At 40.7% G+C, this 22,609-nt stretch overlaps 1 protein-coding gene across 1 annotated transcript in view; it reads right to left on the reverse strand.

The window, feature by feature from the left end:
- The window catches only part of TRPC6 (transient receptor potential cation channel subfamily C member 6), a 138,528-nt gene that overhangs the window by 58,225 nt on the left and 57,694 nt on the right, over nucleotides 1-22,609 (reverse strand). The window lies entirely within an intron of this gene.

Genomic DNA, 22,609 nt, shown 5'->3' on the forward strand with positions numbered 1-22,609 from the left:
TAAAAGAAATTTCCTTTCGCTTATCAGCTGAGCACTTTTTAATTCCGAGTGAGACCAAAAAGCTTACTTTGTGGCACTATATAAAGATTATAGCCATACAAGTTTATAATAAATACCTTTATTACTCTCTACTTCATTGAAACGGTCCAATAGCATACTACTGCCTGAAGACCCCACCTCTTTTCCTTACTTCACCCACAGTTACCACATCTAAACTTAGAAAAATTGAGCCAAATTCTGCTCTTGGTTATACCAGTGCAAACCTGGACCCAATGGGATCACTGCTTTCAGGGTTAATCACAGAAGCGGTAATGCAACACTTAGAATGGACTGTGCTACCAGTAATTAAACCAAGCATTTGGATATGCTATGCAGATGACACATTTGTCGTCATTCGATGCAATAACATTTTAAATGAAACAGTTAAGGATATTGTTTTCACTATTGAAAAGAAATATAACAACAAAGATCCTCTTCTGGACGTATTAGTTAATCGTAGTGAAACAGAGAACCTGGAAACATCAGTATATAGAAAAGAGATGCACACAGATCAAATTCTTAACTTTTTTAGTAATCATCCGGTTAGCTATAAAAGCTGTGTAAGAACCTACAGCCCCCAACTCAAACCACTGCAACGCATTATTAAAGACCTACAACCTATCCTTAAGCAGGATGGCACACTCATGAAGGCCATAGGTAACAGGCCTGTTCTCTCATACAGACAATCTTCCAACCTTATGGGGATTCTCACCAACAACCACAGTCTATTCTGCAGAAACACCAGTCCTGGAACTTTTCCTTGCAACAAAGCCCGCTGCCAGCTTTGTCCACATATCTGTTCTGGAGATATTATCACCAGACCTAACCAGGTTATTCACAGAATCACAGGAACATTCTCCTGTTCCTCAGCTAACATCATATATGCCATCATCTGCCAACAATGCCCAGATGCTTTGTATATTGGACAGACTTCAAACTCTCTTAGACAAAGAATGAACGGGCACAAAACAGACATAAAAACACTCCTGATCCACAAACTGCTCAGCCAGTATTTTAATGGAGTGGGCCATTCTGTTAATGACTTAAAAGATTGTGTCTTACTGAAGAGGAATTTTCACAACAGTCTTGAAAGAGAGGCTGCTGAATTCTCTTTTATATTCAAATTTGACACATTAACACATAGTTTGAACCAGGATGGGAATTTTCTGGGTCATTATAGGGGCTCTTTTGTATACTTGGCTTAATCTAATTCTTGACTCCCCCACTCCACTTCTGCCCTTCTACTCTCTGATTTGCTCACCTTGATAATTCTTTTCTGATTTGTCAATCTTGATTACTATTTTTGTTTTCTCTGTGCCTTTAATATTGAGTCTGTTCTGGTCTGGCTATGGTCTGAAGAAGTGGGTCTGTCCCACGAAAGCTCACCTAATAAATTATTTTGTTAGTCTTTAAAGTACTAGTTGATTGCTTTTTTGTTTTAACAGATAATGAGGGTGGGACTAGGTGCAAATTGGTCTTAAATTGAAGACAAGAGTAATCAATTAAGGTCTAATTACTGATAAGGTCTATATGAAAGGACTATATAAGAAATGGTTTGAAGATCTCTCACTAGGCACTGATGATGTTACTCTGTTTAGCAATGAAACATTTGCTATTAAAGGCTGTTAGGCTCAGTGAACATTTTTAAAGATAAAATGGAAATTCCTGAGCTACCTGTTTTTATTTTTATTTTAAAACCTGGAGTAATGTTTTTCAAGACAGTGTAGTTACTCTAGTTTGGGAACCATGATCTTTCTTTCCAGGACCTTCCATTATTTGCTTTTACTCCACACATAACAGGCACACGACTCATCATTTTACAGGACTGAGACTTATAATTCCTTGCCTCGCATTTGTCTCACATATGAATGCTCGATCAGCAAACTAGGTAACATCAAAATACTTTGCACATACTGAGACTGCACATCGCTGGTTAAATGGATTGCAGCCCACCTGCAGACAAAGAGTGATGGCTCAGGAACCAGAGGAGGCACATGAGGAGTAATGGTGGACCCTTATCAGCACAGGTGACAACCCTGTGTGTGTGGAAACCCTTGCAATTAACACCCCATGCAGGGATGAGGCACAAGAGCCCCATATTAATATGCATATTGTTTATTGTTTCAATCCAGTGCTCACTGACTTCATCTCCTTTCAATCCTTTAGCTACTACTACATGATTACTTCCCTAATCTCTTTGCTCTGATTTCTTCCCCTCCATTCTTTCTTGCTTTGAGGTCTACTGGTTTAAAACATTATACAAAAGCTATATATATTATTACTTTCATTATCTGCAGCTCTTTCTCCAGCATCTGCTTTGGAATATCCAATTGCCAATTCAGTCTGAACCTGGTAGAAACTGAACACATGATCACCACCACTGTTAGGCCTTGACACTTCCCTTCTTTCACCATACTCTCAATTATTCTGGCTCACAATGTTGTTGTCATATTCACCTCTCCAACATTCAGGCTGCCGTGAAATCTTGCCACCTCCTCTGTTTTAACAGCCCTAAAATCTGTACCTTTTCTTTTTGATTCCCACCTTAGTCCATTGCTTGGCACTCGCTCTTGTCTTGGCTACTGAAGTGTGAAGTGAAATATTTTGAGCATTTGGAATTGGGAATACTTCACTTGTTAAGAACAACTCTGTTTTTGCACTGATTTCTCAGTACAAAATTTTCATTAACAAAAAAATATAATCTGGAGAAACTAAGCTTTTAACCCCCTGCAGAAGCTCATTTTCAAATTGATTGGCCTTTTAGAATTACATTGCTACTGTGCTACAACCACTACAATTTTATGCTTTTTTCTTTTCTTTTTTCACTTGTAGCTCAAGGCATTGTGCTGGCCTCTTTTTAAAGTATTCCTTCCTTACATATTTTCATAATATGCAGCAGGTTGCAACAAAGCAATATGTACAGTATTACTGAGATATTGCTTATTCATGGACATAAACTCAGATGGTAAATGAGACACAGCAAATACAAATCTCATCTCTAAAACTAGAAATGAAAACATCATAGGAAAATGACTCAGACCATTTATGTAACTATAGTTCCTATAATGTTTCTCTACTTATCTGTCTTGTCCAGAAGTACAAATATTTTCCAGCATAACATTTCTTCCAACGTAGTCATGTCACCCGTCTACAGATAGAACAGTTTTCCTAAACATAGCTGCAGAGTGGTGTAATGCTCTTGTAGCTATCAGTATGTCATAGCTACAGACTGTGACACTGGCTATTACCCAATAAAGGGGTCCAAATATGAGAAAACTGATGACATTTAAGACTATGAATATGTGCTCATACAAGGGAAAAAGAGTTAGAATTCCCCCTATGGCTTTACACGGGCTACACTGACAATGGGTTCAGATACAATGGAGAAAACAGGGCTACTTATCTGAGTGTTATGGTTAAGTGCAATTTCTGGTTGAAATTTTTCTATTGAAAATTTGTTTGACAGAAAATGTCTTTTTTTATCTAAATGGTAACTTTTGAGAATTATCCATTTTAGCTCACTTTTTCACATTTTTAAACCCACAATTTGACAATCCAAATGTTGTGGGTTTGAGGCAATTTTATTTTCCCTTGCAAAAACTCCCCTCAGCCTCCCAAATAAAGAAATAAAAAAAATCCAGTGAAAATATTTTTTTATTTTTGCAGAATTTTTTCACAAGAAAAAAAATTCTCATCTAGTTAAAAACAGGTATTTGAGAAATTGTAGCATCAGGAAGAAGCTTCGGGCTCTGGCAAGAACATACATAATGGTGAAGAAGGAAGAGAGGAGGCAATGGCAATAATAATAATAAGAAAAAAAACAAAAATTAACATTTAACTTCTGTAGCACCTGGGACTGTAAGCCTAAGGAAGAGAAAGACAATGGAGTTGACAACTATGTTAGAGAATGCTGAAACAGGGCAAGGGGAGAGATGAAAGGTTTATTTTAGAAATGCTATACACAGTAGTACACTGAAGGAGAGGTCTAAGAAACAATACAGGTTGTAATCCTTGGCACCCTTGGGACATGAGTGGTCATGAACAAGGGTATATGTCCAACCAGGGGAGGTAAGGCTGGGTGAGAGAGTTTCAACCTGTAGTAGGTCATATATGCAAATGTGGGCAAAAAGGGCGAGAGGTCAAGAGAAGCAAGGGAGAACTGTGAATGATGAAACCATGTGAATGGAGAGGGGGAGATAGACAGGTTAAAGATAAGGAAGAGCAAAGAGATGAAAGAGCATCAAGAATGACCGCAGAGGAGGGCTTTTGCTCTAGTTGCACCTTGTCTCCTATTCCCCCTTTCCCTCCAGATCCATTCCTCACCCTGCTGCATTCTTCCATCTCCATGCTGCCCAGAGCCTAGAAGCAAGACCACTACAAGCTTAAGAGACAGTCTCTCTGCTCACATGTCCTGTGCCAAGCACTACAGCCACCACTACAGGTAACTACTGAGGCCCTACAACTCCAAAGAAGGAAAGATGGACTATGAAGAATTCAGATGTCACATTCTTACATGTCTCTACTGAGCATATGCAAACTGAGATTTTTCAGATATTTATGCCTTAGTCAAATTTCAGAAAATTTCAGGATGACAACAAAAGGGACATCCTTGACTCCTAGGAATCCCACTGCAAAAGTTCATGCTCCAAAGGATGGAAACCTTAGTGATTTACTTGTAAGAACTCTGTTAAACATCTAAAAGCAAAACTATTCCCCTTAAACAGTGCTCAAAAATGGCTCACTCTGTTGATCTTAAATTTTCCAAAAACAACACAGCCTGAGGCATACAATGCATCCTGAAGCAGAAACCTGGTATGGAAGATTTCAGATCAAACAGCTAACCTTTGGCAAATGTAAAACCAGTTCTTATTATGGAGTGTTCGGTTGAACCTTAACTATGGATGGCACTAGCAGCTCTGCTGATAATAAAATTATCGTAACTGGGAGAAAGGGGCAATGAAAGACAAAGGCAAGATAATAGTTGGGATTACTAAGAATTAGTAATATTTTATTTTTGTGACATCAGAATTATGGATATGCAGGGGTAGGAGGCATCTCAAGAGAGCACCAAGTCTAGCCACTGTGCAGAGGAAGGATGAAGTAAACCTACATCATCCCTGACAGGTGTTTGTTCAACCTGATGTTAAAAATCTACAGTGATGGAGTCCCCACAACCTCCAATGGAAATTCATCCCAGAGCTTACCTATTACTTACAGTTAGAACATTTCTTTTGGTAGTTAACCTAAATACTCCCTGCTACAGATTACTTCTAGTCCTACCTTCAGTGGACATGAAGAACAAATTATCACTATCCTCTCTATAACAGACCTTAACATATTTGAAGACTTACCAGGTTCCTCCTCTTTCTCAAGACTAGATGTGACCAGTTTTGTTAACACCTCATAATAAATCACATTTTCTGAAGATTTTATCATTTTCTCAAACTTTCAATGTATTTCTTCATGTTGGGCACCCAGAACTTGACACAACACTCCAGCTAAGGCAGTGCCGAGTGGAAAGGGACAATCATATCTTGTGTCTTATATATTAATTTCTGTATAAACAACTCAGAGCCATAAAAGACATTTCTAGCACTAGCATCATATTTTTATTCACATTCAATTTATGATCCACTGCCTCAGATCCTTTTTCACTAGTATTACAACTAAGCCAGTTTTCCCCTAGTCATTATTATATGCAGAACTGAAATAGATATGAAAATACCCCACAATATGGTGAACAATCCTTATTAAGTTAAATCTTGATGAATTACATTTAAATATTTCAAGAGTTCATTGTATTAAAATGCAAATATTTATGTATTCTTGATAGACTGTAGTATGTATTTCCACAGCCCTCCAAGAATTAAGAACAGGAGAGGGTGGTTAGGCAAATTCACCCAGATTGTAACAACTCCAGGCACTTACCACCTGCTGGAGAGAGGCTTATATTTAGTAGTTCAAACTGGATTCTCCAGAGACCTACATTTTGAATTAACTGAAGTTGAATAGCTTGAGTTCAGTTGGCTCAGGGGCTCTTCTTTCCAATCCAACAAGTGGCTAGGACCTCTGGTCCAAGAGGACTTGAATCCTTATGAAGAGTTGGAGGCTATTTGGCCCACAGATGTGCCATAAGAATTGGGAACTACTTCAGAGCAAAAGCTGTTATGAACTGCTGATCACATGATAACCCTATATTGGGTTTTGATGGACTAAGCATTGATCAGAATTCTTTTTGGAATTACAAGATGCTCTCTGTTAAGTTTATTAGTATACACATAGGTTCTTTCATGGGTTTAATATGTTTCCTCTGTAATGCTTTCATCCTAAGAATATGCTTGCTCAGAAAGCCCTGTGTTGTAACAAACTGTGGCAATTACATTGTGTACTGTCTCTGGGGAAAGAAGTGAAACAGGCCTTCTTAGTAGTTTGTCTTTTACTGGGGAGGTTGCAATATAGTCATTGTTTGTCTTGGAAATACCCTGGTCAGAAGGGAAAGAAATTTAGGTCTCTGGCCGAAAGAGGTGATGACCAAAGATTCTGGAGCCTAGAATACGTAACCTAGCTGCACCACAGACAAGAAATATAAGTGCACTGGTATGTGAGACATTTTAATATGTAGGCTTACATTCAGTAATCTATTGAAGTGAATGGTTCTGGAAAATTTCAAACATCAAATATTCAAAGAAGATCTGAAAATTTTGCATGGATAAAAAGATGTATGTGATTGCTATGTCTTTTCAGGTTCCCAACCACATGTTCAACAATGTGCAATTTAAGACACATTTTAAAGAGCTGTCTGCTGTGATAGTGAAGATGTTTTTGTCATCCTTTGCCTACTTATTTTTCTACAGAATATCCAAAGTGGTTGCTTTTTGTGGCTCCATAATAAAAACCTGCAACTTCAGCTCTTCATCAAGTTCCTTATTAAGAGTTTTCTTCCCCTACACTAAATCTTTGCTGACTAGTGCAAATATATACATATATTTATCACTGTTGGTGAGCTAGATTAATTTTCTCATGGTTCAAACTGAGAATTAAATAAAGCATCAAGGGTGAAATTAATCCTGTTGTGAACGGCTTTGCTCAGTCCTCTGTGGCTTAAGCTCCACAGTTCTAATGCCAAAGAAGGCCATAGATAGAACAGACACAACATTTTGAAAGAATGTTTCCAATCAGCTGTACCAACATCCCTATAAATATTCTTCTGCAAAATCAGCTGTGATGCATTGTAAAAAATATCTTCTCTTCCTTTATTTGCAAATATTGCCACTATACACACTCCAGTAGGACCAGTGTCATTAAATCCAAATGTTTTCTAATGTGCAGGGAAAATCAAACTTTTTGTAATTAAAAGAGTTGGAGCTGTAATGTTTTTCTAATAGTGTAATATACACCTTATACATGTGTCTACCAATTTACTTTGTTGTGATTAATGGATTTAGAGTTTGATGCTGATGCTACTTTAACTTACTCTAAGGTGCAGTAATAAATCTTCGTGTCAATCCAGGGAGAGAAAATAAATTTATAAACATATATATCAAAATATGAGTGATGACTGTACCACACTATTTGTAAGTCTACTTACTAGTATAATGATATGCAAATTCCTGAAGTGATTCATTACAATTACATTGAAATACACATTTAGCAAAACAAGTTTGTCTGTACAGTATTGCTGTTTTGATGTAAAGGGGACCTTCCTTGTCCCCTTTCTTTTTGATGCAGCATTTCAAAACCACTAAAAATGTTTACTTAAAAAAATACAAGTTGATCAGAGTGGGGCTGTGACAAAAATGTGGCTGAGAAAAAACAAAGAATTTTTACGAATTATAGTTTTTCTTCCATCCTGTTTCTTTTTCAGTTTCTCCATCCCTGAATATAGTTCAGATATGCAAGCTCAAGTTAAAAGCATAAAATGAGATGACTGTTTAAATAAGTAGTAAGATTGGAATATGCCTTCTATTAAAAATAGCATGTTTACTGAAGGGACATTGAGGAAAGAAGGTTTTTTCAATAACGATTTTAATAGAACAAATTATTTTAAAAATATATCTTGTAGGAAACATTTAAGTTACACTAAACATTTTTCTGCTAACCAGTTTTATGTGGTAAAATTTCTTTTATTGACTATTAATGTCAGTTTTGGAAAATACAGAACCACAACACATTACAAGTGCACAAAACCCAGAGCACAGCATGCTTTGTTACAATTCTCTGATCTTTTGCTCAGATTTACTTTACTAATATGTGAGTAATTTATTCCTTTCAGTGAGGTTACATTTAAACATAACATTGTTCTGGCTGCATTTAATTGTGTTGCATTATGCTTCACAGCAGAATAAATGTTTCTATACAAGCAAATGGAAACATTATTCTACTACAAAAAAGTCAAATAAATGCACTTCTCAGTGTATATTATAGTTATAGCTGCTCTAGCTGTGCGCTGCATCCTTCTGATTTCTTTCAAACGAAATACTCCACAACTTATTTCACCTACCTCATTGTCCTACTTCTTTCACTGTTGAAGAAAGTGCAGATCTGATCCCACACAGTGAAACAGGCTGAGTAAAAGAAGTGAAATCATCCTTCGCCATTTGAAATGTCCACAATGCAATTGGGGTGAGGGGACCAATCGTGCTCTCTACTTTATGTAGCCAAAGAATATCAGTTGGTCTGCTTCCACTTAATAAATTGTATTATGTTAAATGTAAGCATTGTGTGAAAAGTTAACAAAAGGTTTAAAACCCAGATTAAAGGTATTTCCTTCTAGCATCCATAAAAAGTCATAATGCTTTCCATTCAAATGTGATGCCTGCAGTAACTAACCCAGAGTAACACAAATTTCACCTCTGTAGTATGGTTTAGTGTAATTAAAGTAAAAACGCCATTATATTGTGGTCAAGTTCTTAAAACACATTGCAGTATATGAGCCTCTTCTAGTACCACATTATGGGATTAATCCTGCTCCACTGGAGCTAACAGATCTACAGCCATTTACACAATCCAAGTTTTGTAACTGATTTAAATGATGGCAGTGTGAAGCCCTGAACAATGTGACTAGCATCTGTTTTGTATGGCTCAATCCATTTTTACTTTTGACAAAGGACAGCTTTGGGATGATAATCATTAAAACAAGTACATGCCTGCATCTCCCACTGTCATGAGTTTACCTCAGCTGAAATCCTTGCCAATGCCTTCAACACCTCTCACTTTTACTACTGCAAGCTTCTTAGACTCCAGGATATGTTCACAGCTTTCTAGCCAGTGTGACCTCTTCAGACTCTAACATTCACGTCAGACTCCAGTTCAAAATTCTCTTTGTTTTTGAAACTCTTCATTGTTTTGCCTCCACCAATGTCATGGACCAGATTCTCTTTACTCCCTCTCCTTACTCCCTCCATTTTGGCACAATACTCAGAGAAATTTCTTCTCAGCAGTATACATTTGTGTGCAAACCACCTCAACTGGCCCCCAAACTACTGACCCCGGCCTTCATCCCTACCAGGCCTTGCTGCCACTGGGTAAAAGTCTACCCTGGCAGCTAAAGGGCTTGCTGACGCTGGGGAAGGACCATCTCAACTGGTCCTCCACTGAAGCACACAACCCACTTGGTCCATACCGGGGCTTGCTGCCATCGGGGAAGTCTCCCCCAGCAGCTAAAGGGCTTACTGCCACTGGGGACAGACCACCTCAACTGGTCTTCCACTGAATCACAACCCCTGCCTTGGACCATACTGGGGCTTGCAGCCACCAGGGAACACTCTCCCCCAGCAGCTAAGGGGCTTGCTGCCACCAGGGAGGGAGCACTTCATCTGGTCCCCCACTGCAACCCTGCTTCGTCCATGCTGAGGCTTGCTGCCGCCGGAAGGAAACCAAAAATTCTTTTTTCCTGCTCTTTTCTTTCCTCTTTCTTCTCACTTTAAAATACATTCTGGGCCCTGCATTATTTTCAGGGATCACATGCATGCAATGATGGGAGGTGGGACACAGTAGGTGGCCAGTTGAGAACACAGCTGTTGCACCCATGTGGGCAATGTAATGGGATGGGAAACCAAAAATTCTTTTTTCCCAGATTTTTCTATCATCTCTCTTCTCACTTTACAAAGCAGCTCAAGCCCATGCTTTATTATCAGGGATCCCACGCACTGATGGGAGGTGGGATACTCAGTGGATGGCCAGTTGAGAACACAGTCATTGCACAGAAGCCTTATAATGCATGGGAAAGCCAAAGACTCTTCCCAACACCAATAGAGTGAAGGGGGAAACCAAAAATTCTTTTTTCCTACACTTTCCTATCCTCTTCTTCTCACTTTAAAAAAACAGTCCAGGCCCCTGCATTCATTTCAGGGATCACGTGCAGGCAATGATGGGAAGTGCGACAAGAGGATGGCCAGTTGAGAATACAGTTGCTGCACCCGTGTTGGCAATGTAAGGCGGGCAGAAACCAGAAATACTCACTTCTAATTTTGAGGGTCTCTGCATTATTTCCAGGGATCAACACATTGTCAGGGATAGTGAGGAGAATGAGGAAAACGAAGTGGGGCAAGATGATGTCATGACCAGAGAACATACCCAGAATGCTATGGGGATGAGGGAACTGTGGGATAGCTTCCCACAATGTACTAATGCAACAGTCGATCTTAGTCAATTTGTGTGTGGCAGCGAGGTCTCAACATTGTGGGGAGCTCAGTGGAAGTGAAGATGGTCAAAACTGAACTTATAAATTCCAGAAATAGAAAATCGATATAAATAAATTTGATTTTATCTTGTAGTGCAGATGCAGCCTTAGTGGCATACTCATTCTCCTTCCACACCTACTTACTACTTATGGTGTGAGTATTAGCCACTCTGCACTGTCTGCCTTCTGAAATACCTGTATCTCTATCTTCTCTATTCAGTATAGGTTTTTATACTATATTTATCACTATAGTATCCTTCCAGCAGAACATTAAGGAACACGAGCAATATCTGTCATGTGTTGTTATTTTTTCATCCGCTTCCCAGAGAGTGAAGTGTGTGCATTGGAGTGTCTAGTAGGTTTTTGTTTTTAAATGACTAGAATGTTTGATAAGTTTTTGTATTAGCCAAGGCAAAGTCAAAGAAATGTGCATTGCACCTGGAGTGGAAAGTGGTGAGGTTCACCAATAGCTCTTCCTAAATTTCATCTTAATTATTTTGATTGGCTATCCTTTGTTGTTCTTTTTGGTGTAAATGGAACTCTCACCAAACCCACAGACCTGAGGCCATTTGCACCAGCACATAATGTGGTCTGAATTAAATGTTTTAACACAGTTACTGTGGAAGAGGATACAGGCATTGTTGCAAGGGCAATCATATTGTGAAATCAACAATAGCAATGGAAACTTGCTGGACCCAAAGACTGTATCCAAACTGCATGTAAATTTAAACACTTTTTTTAAATTATAACCCCACAACCAGTATATTTACTCATTTTTACAAATGCTACTTGGTAAATCAGTCAGTAAAATCAATTTTTTTTCATGTCTGAATATTGGTAACATTTTAGCAGAATTTTTGCAAGCTTTCTGGATCCATAGCTAGCTTTGAGCATTCAGCAGCTGACCTTCAGGTGACCTGCCATATGCCATCTTCTCATCGGCCATCCGCTGCTGTGATGGCCCACCACCATGCCTTTCCTGATATCACTCTCAATGTTATTTTCATCTTTATGCATGATGAGATTAATGTACATAAATCTGTACTACTTGAGTTCTGACAGCAGGGTCTGTTTCTTTCCAATAATATTTCTCATATAAGCATTCCTCTTCTGTATGATACAGCTGGTACCCAAGTGTCCTCACCAACTCCACCTTTCAAAGACTTTAATTTTCTTTTTGTCAAGTGTATTAATTTCCACCAATTTCACCAGTTGAACCTTCATACATATGGAGATGTATGAAGTTTTTTTCCCCAAACTTTTGTAAGGAAGGCCACAGCTGACCCAGATCACTGTATTCATCTAATGTCTCTGCAATTTGACTGTTAATTGTGATATCTGTTTGCATCTTCATTTTGTTAATCATGTCAGTGTGCATCCATTTTGTTTTTGCTTCATTGATGAACAGTCCATATCCTTCCCTAATTGTTTTTACAGACTCCAACCTTCATTGCATTGCATCACTGGTTGTAACAGAGTATCATGTCATCAGAATATCTGAGGCTGGTAAAGAAAAATTCTAGTCCAAGAGAAATCTCAACTCCATTCAGTTAGTCAGAACCTGACAGGGCTTGTCTCATAATACATTAGACATACATGTTGAAAAGCTTGGGGACAGATTGGTTCCATGTCTCCCACCCTACCCAACGCAAAACCACTCACTGTCACCTGCTGTTATTCACACTGTGGTCTGTTGTTGATGGTAGAGCCTTGCAATGAGTTCAATGAGATGCTTTGAAATCCTTTTGTCAGACAATATACCCCAAAGATGGTCATGTTAGACAATACAAAAGGCTTTTGAATAATCAGTGAAATACATAATCAGTTGGTAATTATACAGTACTCTGGCTTTTTCAATGATGTTTGTGATTTGATCACAAGTGCCTGGTCTTTCTCTATAACCAGCTTGTAGTACTGGTAGTTCTGCTTCTATCATTTGCTTCATGGGATCATGCATTATATACAGCAGAATTTGTTCATTTGCTATATCAGGAAAATAATATGAATGTGACTTTGCTCTTTTACGTCTCCCTTCTTTAGTAAATGCAGAACTTGTGCCTTTGTCCAACCATCTGGCCAATTTCTACTCATCTCTACATCATGCAAATTTTCCATGTGAAATCAATACTGTAATCACCAAATTCCTTTTAACAATTCTGCTGGTACATTATCTGTTCCTGATGCTTTCTCGCTCTATGTTTTCATATTGGCATGCACCACCATCTTCTGCAGGATTGACGGCTCTCTTCTTGGTGGGTGAGGAGAAATTATTAGTATTTTGAATCAGGGTTGGACAGGCATTTTGCCAGGGACTGAATAAATACAGGGCCTGATCCAAAGCCCAATATAAAAAAGGAAAGAGTCCTATTGACTTCAGTGAAATTTTGATCACAGTTTTGTCTCTGTCCCAGGGACAAGGTTACGTTTAAGCTCACCAGCAAAAAGACTCGAGTTGATCAAAAAGTTCTTCATTTCACTTTCCTTCTTGAAGTTACACAAACAAATTCAATTAATTACTATGCCACCAATGTACTCATATGATTTACAAGAACAGAGTACAAACATTTCTAGCAAAGGGTACTTAAGCTTATTTGCCTAATGTGGCTTCCTTCCTCTTTGTTTGTTATTCTTAAGTGGGAAATCAAAAACTTAGGTTTTCTTCGTGAGAGTTCTTCCTCTGGATCACAGAGCTTATCACAGGCTGAAATGAAACAGTTTTGAGAGAATCCCTCATTAAAGTATTGGCAGCACATACTGCGGAGGTGGGATTCTGGGATTCCTGTGTAATCTATTTCCAGTGGATTTTCTCCTCTTCCATATACTTCATCCACCATTATAGTGGTAATTGGTTTTGTAATTAAATCTGGTATTCAAAGCAGAAAAAAATACATAGTGATTATTCCTACTTAATTATGTATTGCTCACTTGGTAGGCAATCTTTACCTCAACATTATTTAAGGGCTCATTTTACAGTTTTTAAGTAGCCAGAAGTCCACTTCAGAGTCAGAATCACAGGATCTGGCCATAAGGCAGTGTCTGACAAAAAAGCATCTATACATTATCACTGATCAGCAAACAGGACAGCATCACTCAGGTCCTAGCTTCAGCCAGAAAGACTATGAAAGTGGCAAGCCTTTGGTCTTAGATTAACGTGCATTTATTTTACTTACACTGAAGACCAGGGAACTAAATCAGAAGAACTATTACATTTATATTAACAATAATTATAATGTTATTTCTTATAAAAAATCATGACCCACTGAATGATGTTGACTGATACCTAAAAATATTAGAGGTCAAGCTGACTTTGTAGTGTGATGATTTCAAATACACTGCCAAACAGTAACTAAAACCTAAGTCTCCCAGGCTCTGGCTCTGAATCCTTTCATGGTGCTGGATACTGGGAGCTCTGCAGAAGCCCTGAGCTTAGCCTCCACCGGAGGAAATGCATCATGTCACTCTCCGGCAAACTCCCATCTACCTGGCTCAAGAAATGCTCATGATAGACTCTGGAGTAAAGCTCCAGTCAGCCCTTCCTTGCATGACAAAGCAGTACCTTGAAGAGAAGTAAGGAGAAAAGCGATTAACATGTTTGTCAGAGGGATGGGGGCAGGGGGATAGCTCAGTGGTTTGAGCATTGGCCTGCTAAAACCAAAGATTGTGAGCTCAATAATTTTGGAGGGCATTTAGGGTTTGGGGCAAATAGGTGTCAGGGATGGTGCTTGGTCCTGCCAAGAAGGCAGGAGACTGGACTAGATAACCTCCCAAGGCCTCTTCCAGTTCTAGGAGATGTGCAGGTGTGTGTATGTTGGAATGACAGATCCACAGCATGGACAGTGGGTATTGTAGGCAGGGGAACACAATGCTGATCAATCAGAAGCCCCCATGTTCCCTTCTCTCATCCTGCTCTTGAGGTTGCAGAAGTTGGATCAGGCAGGCTGGGGGATGTGCCACACCAATTGTCCTGCCACCACTGAGACTGGTGGCTTGATTGGGAAAGTGGGGGACTTGTGGGTGGCTGCAGAAATGCCACCTGCTGGCTCCCCATAGCTCTGAGACCAGGGAGGCTGCACGCCATGGGAGGACACTGCAAGACAGAGCTCAAGGAAAGAAAAGAAAAAGTTTGAGAAAAGTGTGTGAAGCAGCAAGAGCACCTTGAACAGATTCAAAGGCTATCTCTACAGCTGCAGTGGCATGTAGAGCACAGGCACTACATGTGTAGCCAAATAATGCAGTGAAAGGCAGGCTGCCTCCATGCTTATCACTGTGGTGTATAGCTACTGTGGAAGGGTCAGCCTCAGTCCTGGACCGCAGGTCCTCTGTTCAGTACGCTGGCCCCACCATACAAACCCAATTACCCTTGATGGGGCAGGGGGCAGCCTGGGGGGAACCCGGTCCCCACCCACTCATTCTGGGTTCTGGCCCAGGGACCCTGGATGGCCACTACCAGCGAGGGCTGACTCCCTTCACCCTTGCACCTGCAGCTCTTCTCCCTGGCCCACTTCCACAGACGATTCCCCTGGTACTGCCTTCCACTAGTGGTAGCCATGGCAGCAAGTGCCCTCCTTTGTTTGGCTCCTCCGGCTGACCAGTTCCCCACAGTCTCTGACTGAGCTTCAGGCCCCCCTGGACTGGGGCAGTCCAAACCTCCAGGTTGCTGAGGCCCCTCTCCTCTTTTGTGGTCTCTGGTATTCCTCCAAGTCTCCCTTCTTCTCCTCACTTGCCTTCCAAACTCTCCTTAACCACCCTCCCCTGCCCTATGTGGAGAAGGGCTTATAAAGGTAGCCCCGAGTAGGATCAGCTGGCCCTAATTGATTTAGGGCGGCCTGCTCCTCAGCTCCTGACACTTTGATTGTCAGCTCCATCTTTGCCCCATTTTTCCTCCTGTCTTTTCCTGTCCTGGTCCCACCTTGCCACACTACCCATTGCAGTGCAAGGCTCTGGCAGCGGGGACAAGCTCTAGCAGTGAGACACACTGCTAAAAACAGCAGTACAAATGAGGGTGATGCTGCTTGAGTGTAGAGAGCGTTCTGGGTGCTCAGGTGTGCAGGGTCCTCTGCTCTGCTTAACTAAGACATCTCTCACATCTAGACTTTTTATACCCATGATAGCTGCTGTGCAACGTCTATACACTATGCAATGCTACCAGGATAGACGTAGCCAAAGCCTCAAGTCAAGCATTATGTGAATGAATATAACATACAAATACTACCCAGATATGAAGCTAGAAAAGTTATGTTGCACCATCCATGCATACAATGGTTTTACTTTAAAAAGAGTGATTAATATACAATACCCACTCAAGTGAACTCATTATGCTTCTGGTGAAAGCTGAATGAATGGCAGCATACTTATTTACCAATACAATATTACTATTTCTTCTTGTTCAGTTTAATACCCAGTAGCCTACTTATGCAGCTAAACTTGTTATGGAAATAAAATCCTCCGGGTATGGACTGTGTCACAACCATAAAATAGTCCTGAGTAATAACGGTTGCTTTAGGACCATTAGCAACCAGATGAGTGTTAAAATGCACTTCTCTAGCTATTTCCCTGGTGGCTTCACCTCCAAGGAACCTGTTGGGTATTAATGTTTCTACTAAAAGGCTATTTTTTTGTCTGAGTCAACATTCTTTTCAGCTGGTGTCAGGATGGAAGAATCCAGTTTAGTAAAGTGCTGTGCTAAAAGCAACCCATTTGGGCCTCGCCTTCCTCTTTCTTTAGGGAATTTGTTATTCCCAATATAGAGGCAATGCACATCTGGCACCAAACAATACTTGGAGTGTGAAATGATACTGCGCACCCCCCTTTACATGTTTCAGCCTCAAGAGCTTTTTAACAAAGTCTCTCAGCTAATAACTACCTCAGAGTTGAATCCAACACCTGCCACTCCTTTTCCTTTCTATAACCTCATCTGATATGATTTGTAACTCCACCATGAAGCCGTTAGGTTTCCATTCCAGTTCCAAGCCTGGATAAATGAGGAGGGTTGGTCAGGTGAGTGTTGATGTGCTGAGCATGAAACAATCATATGAATGAAATCTGATGCCAGTACGACTGACTGATAAAAGATGCTGGCTTGGATGTCACCTGGATAAATAAGGTCTCAAATGTTTGAGGCATAAGAGATTGACAACAGAGCGGGGTTTAGCCTGCAGAGGCATGTCCACATCGCCTCTGCAGTGCCGGCACACCCTTCTGCCGGCACTGAACTTTCATGGAGCTATGGTAATGAGCTTTGGGAGTATGCAAATGGGAAGCCATTGGCAATCCTGAGAAGCTCACTTTGCATAGCTCTCCTGGCAGTGGTGCTGGGCAGAGTGCCATGTAGACCCAGCCATTATGTAAAGAAGTTGATACTAAACCTTAAGTGGTTCCAACAGTGCTCCTGTGATTCTCAGACCCAAACAAGCTGTAGCTATTAATAGAAATCATTCAAATAAGTCCGTAAGACTTGATGGAAAATGATGATATCCAAAACATGTAATTCCCCTAAATGTCTCATATGATAGTGTCTGTGTGGTACAAAAATGTGTTTTTCCACTCACATATTCAGGGAATTAGCCACAGTGACTTTTTACCAAAATAGAGAAATCTGACATCAAGTATGACATATGCCATCTCTGGCCTTGCTAATTCTGCTCACTATTCCTTGTAGCACTGCCCTGGGGGCCACTGTGAGGGCTGACCTTACATTGTGTCCCAATGTATTTGCAAGAAGTGTTTAAATGATTCTTTATGGCAATAATTAAAAATGTTGGCATATTGTGGGGGTATGCGGGTGCCCGTAGCAGTGCCACTGACTCGGAGGTATAAACAGTCCCCAGATTGGAAATAGCTGTGGGTGAGAACAAAGTCACATAACTCGGCCAGCAGATCTGCCCTGGCATCCTTGGGGCTAGTGTTCTTCGTAGGTTGTAATTAATCTTCCTGTGGAATACTGGTGTAAAGCGTGTCTACATCCATAGTAGCAAAGATGCTGTTTTCAGGTTGATTACCAATGTTCTGCAGTTTCCTCACGAAGTCAGTGGTGTCAGAGATAGCTAGGCGTGTTGGTAGCATCCCACAATATGCCAACATTTTTATGGCTGACTTAGTACAATATTTTCTTTGCTCCCATACCTTAGCACCTCTTTTCTGCTTATGCTACACTGATGATATCTTCATCATAGGGACCCATGGTAAAGTGACCCCTGAAGAATTCCACAGGGATTTCAACAATTTGCACCCCACCAACAATCTCAGCCTTGATCATTCCACCCAAGAATCCCCTTCCTGGACACTACCATAAATATCAACAATGGTCATATTAACACCACTCTATACCAGAAACCCACTGGCCACTATTCTTACCTATATGTCTCCAGCTTCCATCCAGGACACATCACGTGATCCATAGTTTACAGCCGACCCTTAAGAAACAACTGTATCTGCTCCAGTTCCACTGACAAACAGAAGAACTACACAATCTTTATCAAGTATTTGTAAAAGTTAATTACCTTCCAGGAGAAATAAAGAAACAGATTGATAGGGCCAGATGAATACCCAAAAGCCAGCTACTTCATGATAGGTCCAAGCAGGAAAATAACAGAACACTGCTTGTTATCACCTATATCCCTAAGCTTAAACCTCTCCAGCTCATTATTGACAATCTACAACCTCTACTGGAAGATGATCCCTCACTCTCACAGGGCCTGGGTGACAAGCCTGTTCTTTCCTTCAGACAGCCACCCAACCTCAAGAATATACTCACTAGCAGCCACACACCATACCACAGAAACACTAACCCAGAAACCTATCCCTGCAACAAATCCTGTTGTCAGCTCTGTTCACATATCTATACTAGAGACATCATCACTGGACCTAACCATGTGATATATGCCATCATGTGCCAACAATGCCCCTCTGCCATTTACACTGGACAAACTGTAGAGTCTCTGCACCAAAGAATGAATGGATATAAATCGGACATCAGGAATTAGAATACACATATAAATGTAGGGGAACAATTTAATCTCCCTGGGCATTTAACCTAGGGCTTAACAGATCTCAATTATTTTACACATTACAAAGACAATTTCCCCACCTTTTGATATTCACAGAAATGGCACCTATCACACTTAATTTACTTCTTCCACAGGTGCTATCAATGACAGGTGACCCCCCAGCCTTTTTCTTCCTTCTCCTCCTACTTCCCTCCCTCCCCTGGATTCTTATTTCTGCTGCAAAGTTGATGAAATAGGTCTTACCTACAAAAGCTCATTACCTAATAAATAAAATTGTTAGTCTTTAAGGTGCTACAGGACTGCTTGTTTTTGATTAGTGAGCTACATATACTCCTTGGGAACTTGGCTGGACTAGAATTGGTTGGTGTTCATAAGATTCTTGCACATTGGGCCAGGGTACATGTGCAGACAGGCAAAAAACAAGCTGACTTAATTGTTGCTACTGTGTCACACAACTGGGCACAATTTATTTCGGGAAAAGTGTTTTTGAGGTGGATGGAGTCCATTCCAGAAATTGGTAGCAGCAAGAAGGAATAGGGTGCTGAAATCTTATAGGAGGAGGGGAAAGCCATGGGTGTTGCAAAAGAAATAAGGGATTGTCTCTTTTATTCCTCAGCAGGAGCTCTGGACAATTTGCATCAAGGGGAAGGGCTGAAGGAAGCCAAACCAGCCGTGAGATATTGCTGAGTGTCAGGGTCAGTCCAAGCTGTGAAATGTCTAGGAAGGGCAGAGGAGCAGGAGGCATGTATAGCCCTGGGGTGCAGAGACATTTCTTGGAGGAAGACCTTGAATAAAAGATGGGAGTCCAAGAAGCCATAGCAGGTACTGAAATATCCAGAGGCCTGATAACTGGAAATCTACCCAATTCAAAAGGGGTAATGCATACTGGGCTTATCTGGAAAGGGTTTGTCATGGCTGAGAGTTGTGTACCTACAGCTGGACATGAGTCAACAGTGTGCCATTGTAGCCAAGAGGGCTAATGGCATATTAGGCTCCATCAAGAGGAGCGTTGCCAGTAGATCCAGAGAAGGGATTATTCCTCTTTATTCGGCTTTGTTGAGGTCGCATCTGGAGTACTGTGTCCAATTCTGGGCACCCAATTGTAGGAAGCATGTGGACACACTGGAGAGGGTCCAGCAGAGGGCGACCAAAATAATTAGGGGGCTGGAGCATATGACCTATGAAGAAAGCTTGAGGGAATTGGGACTGTTTAGTCTGCAGAAGAGAAGACTGAGGGGGGATTTGATAACAGCCTTCAACTTACAGAAGGGAGGTTGCAAAGAGGCTGGAGAGAGACTGTTCACAGTGGTCACGGATGGCAGAACATGGAACAATGGTCTCAAGTTGCGGTTGGGAAGGTCCAGGTTGAACATTAGGAGAAACTTTTTCACTAGGAGGGTGGTGAAGCATTGGAATGGTCTGCCCAGGGAAGTAGTGGAGTCTCCATCCCTGGAGGTGTTTGAGTCTCGCCTCCACAAAGCACTGGCTGGGCTGATCTGATGGTTTGCTCCTGCTTAGGGCAGGGGACTGGACTTGATGTCTTGATTTAGGGATTTATTAAGATTGTTATATTTTTTCAACTTAAGCCCTAATTCAGCAAAGCACTTACTATATGCTTAAATGACAGTGACCAGAGTAGGAGCCACTGGCTGCTTAATGCATTCAAAAATCAGGCTACCCATTTAGGTGCTTAGATGCAGACATAGGAGACAAAGTTTAGGCTCTTGGTGAAAATCTGGGCTGTTTTTTTCAAGTGTTGGTATGAATGTATGCTACATATGGCAGAAGACCCTTACCCAGCACAGTTGTCTTTTAGCTATCAAAAGAGCTACATTCCATTATTTCTTCATATTTCTGCAGAACTGTCTTTTATTATATGGTAAAAACATGCAAATTGGGTCCACATTGCTGCTTCCATGCACAAGATATTAACATTTAAAACTCATTTTTAACAGAAAGGCAATTGCCCAGCTTCAGTGCCTGTCTAATCTCCAGACTACTATAGGCAAAGAGCAGAGAACGTAAGGTCTGATGCACAACTCTGACAGTTTAATCTGAGGTAATAAATTGCGATCCATCTACTCATTAGACACGGATTGACATAGCAGTTTCAAACTAGCTCATGTCACATTCAACACTGAAATCCTCAAGGATTTTCTTAATGTCGCTTTTTTAAGTAATTTTTATGTATGAATGATGAGGTTTGTACTAAAATCATGTTCGGTTAATTTTCAAGATGAGGAGCTCAAACTGTGGTCCATGGTCCATTCAGGTGGTCCACAGATAGCTCCCTCTACAGTGAGCACCTGGGCAGCCACACACAATAGAATGAAGGCCTGCCCACCTAATTGGTAACCCATAGGCATTGCTCAGCTAATTAGGTGCCTGGACCCTGGAAAAGATGATCATATAAGGTGAGTGGGTGCCATTGGAAAGAATAGGAAGGGGCAGTGGGATGAAGAATATAGGATGTATAGGGGTAGGTGGCCAGAGAGAGAGGCAACTTGCCCCAGATCCAGGACTGTGGCTGCCAGGGAGAGAGAGACATATCTCATAGAACTGGAAGGGACCTTGAGAGGTCATCGAGTCCAGTCCCCTGCACTCACAGCAGGATCTATCACCATCCCTCAGTATTTTTCTTTAATCTAACCTGCCCCAGAACCTTGAAAGGACTGAGCTCACAACACTGGGTTTACAAAGCCAATGCTCTACCACTGAGATATCCCTCACCACTTCCTCCCATTCTCGGCTCTCTATCTGCTATGGTGGGGGAGAGACGCCTACTGATACTAAAGTATGAGTTGTGTGCTTTGTTGTAAAACAAAAAAAACAATTATTAAGGAGTTTTTTTTTCATATAGCACTTTTATCCAAAGTGTTTTACAATAATTAGCTGACAGTACAAACATTTGGAAAAATCATTCAGTGGTCTGCCAAGACCCTCAACAATTTTCCAATAGTCTGCAAAAAAAGTTTGAGCACCACTGTTTTAAAGGCATGTATTTAATTGCAAATAATCTGAAGTCTTGTCCAATTATACTATACAAGACATGTTATGAGCATGGCACATACAGTCCTGGTTGTATATTGCAAATATTTGGACACAAATGTGGTATTATTAAATTACTAATAAGTCTGCAAACACAAACAAGATGGCCCTTATTATCTTCCCAGACTTTGAAAAAAATGATCAAGAGCTTTAAAATAGCTCAAAAAATCTTCCTTCAATCACTGAACTATTACATTATTTCTGCTAGTATGTCCTACCACTGGTTAGAAAAATAAGCACTTAAAATAAAATCCGGGTTCTTGTACTGAAATTGCTTCCTGATTAAAAAAATAAACTTCTATTACGTACAAACAACTAGGACTTGATGCTATCTTTGGAAACTATTGGTTTATTAAAGGTACATTATCAAGATAGAATCATGAGTTAAAATCCATGCTGCATTTCTCAATATTGAAAGCTCAGCCCAGGGAGATGGAAGGGCAAATGTGTTTTTTTCAGGAGTGTGAGTGATAGCAGTTTGGGACCTCAGCCCCACCCCTAAGCTGGAGCACAAGCACCAACACCCCAAAGCCTCAGCACCTCTCTCCCTCAGGAGCCTCTCCTACCTGGATGTTCAACAAATAGCTTGCTAACCATTCCAACCTCTGCGCTTCTGAAGTTATGTCAATATGGTACACAGCAATATAACTCTATGGTTGAGCTTGGGCTCAAACCTAATTCTGTTTGTGTCTACACTACAGTTATGCCAGCCCAGAGCTCAGCCCCACAAGGCATCAGGGTCTGAGCACAAGTCAGGACCCAGGGTTTGAATCCTACTACTTTGCATTGTAGATGTAACCGTGATCGACCTGTGTCCGGAGACTCTGTCAGAAGT

The sequence above is a fragment of the Carettochelys insculpta genome, chromosome 1 (assembly GCF_033958435.1).
Source record: "Carettochelys insculpta isolate YL-2023 chromosome 1, ASM3395843v1, whole genome shotgun sequence".
In the NCBI taxonomy this organism is placed as follows: Eukaryota; Metazoa; Chordata; order Testudines; family Carettochelyidae; genus Carettochelys; species Carettochelys insculpta.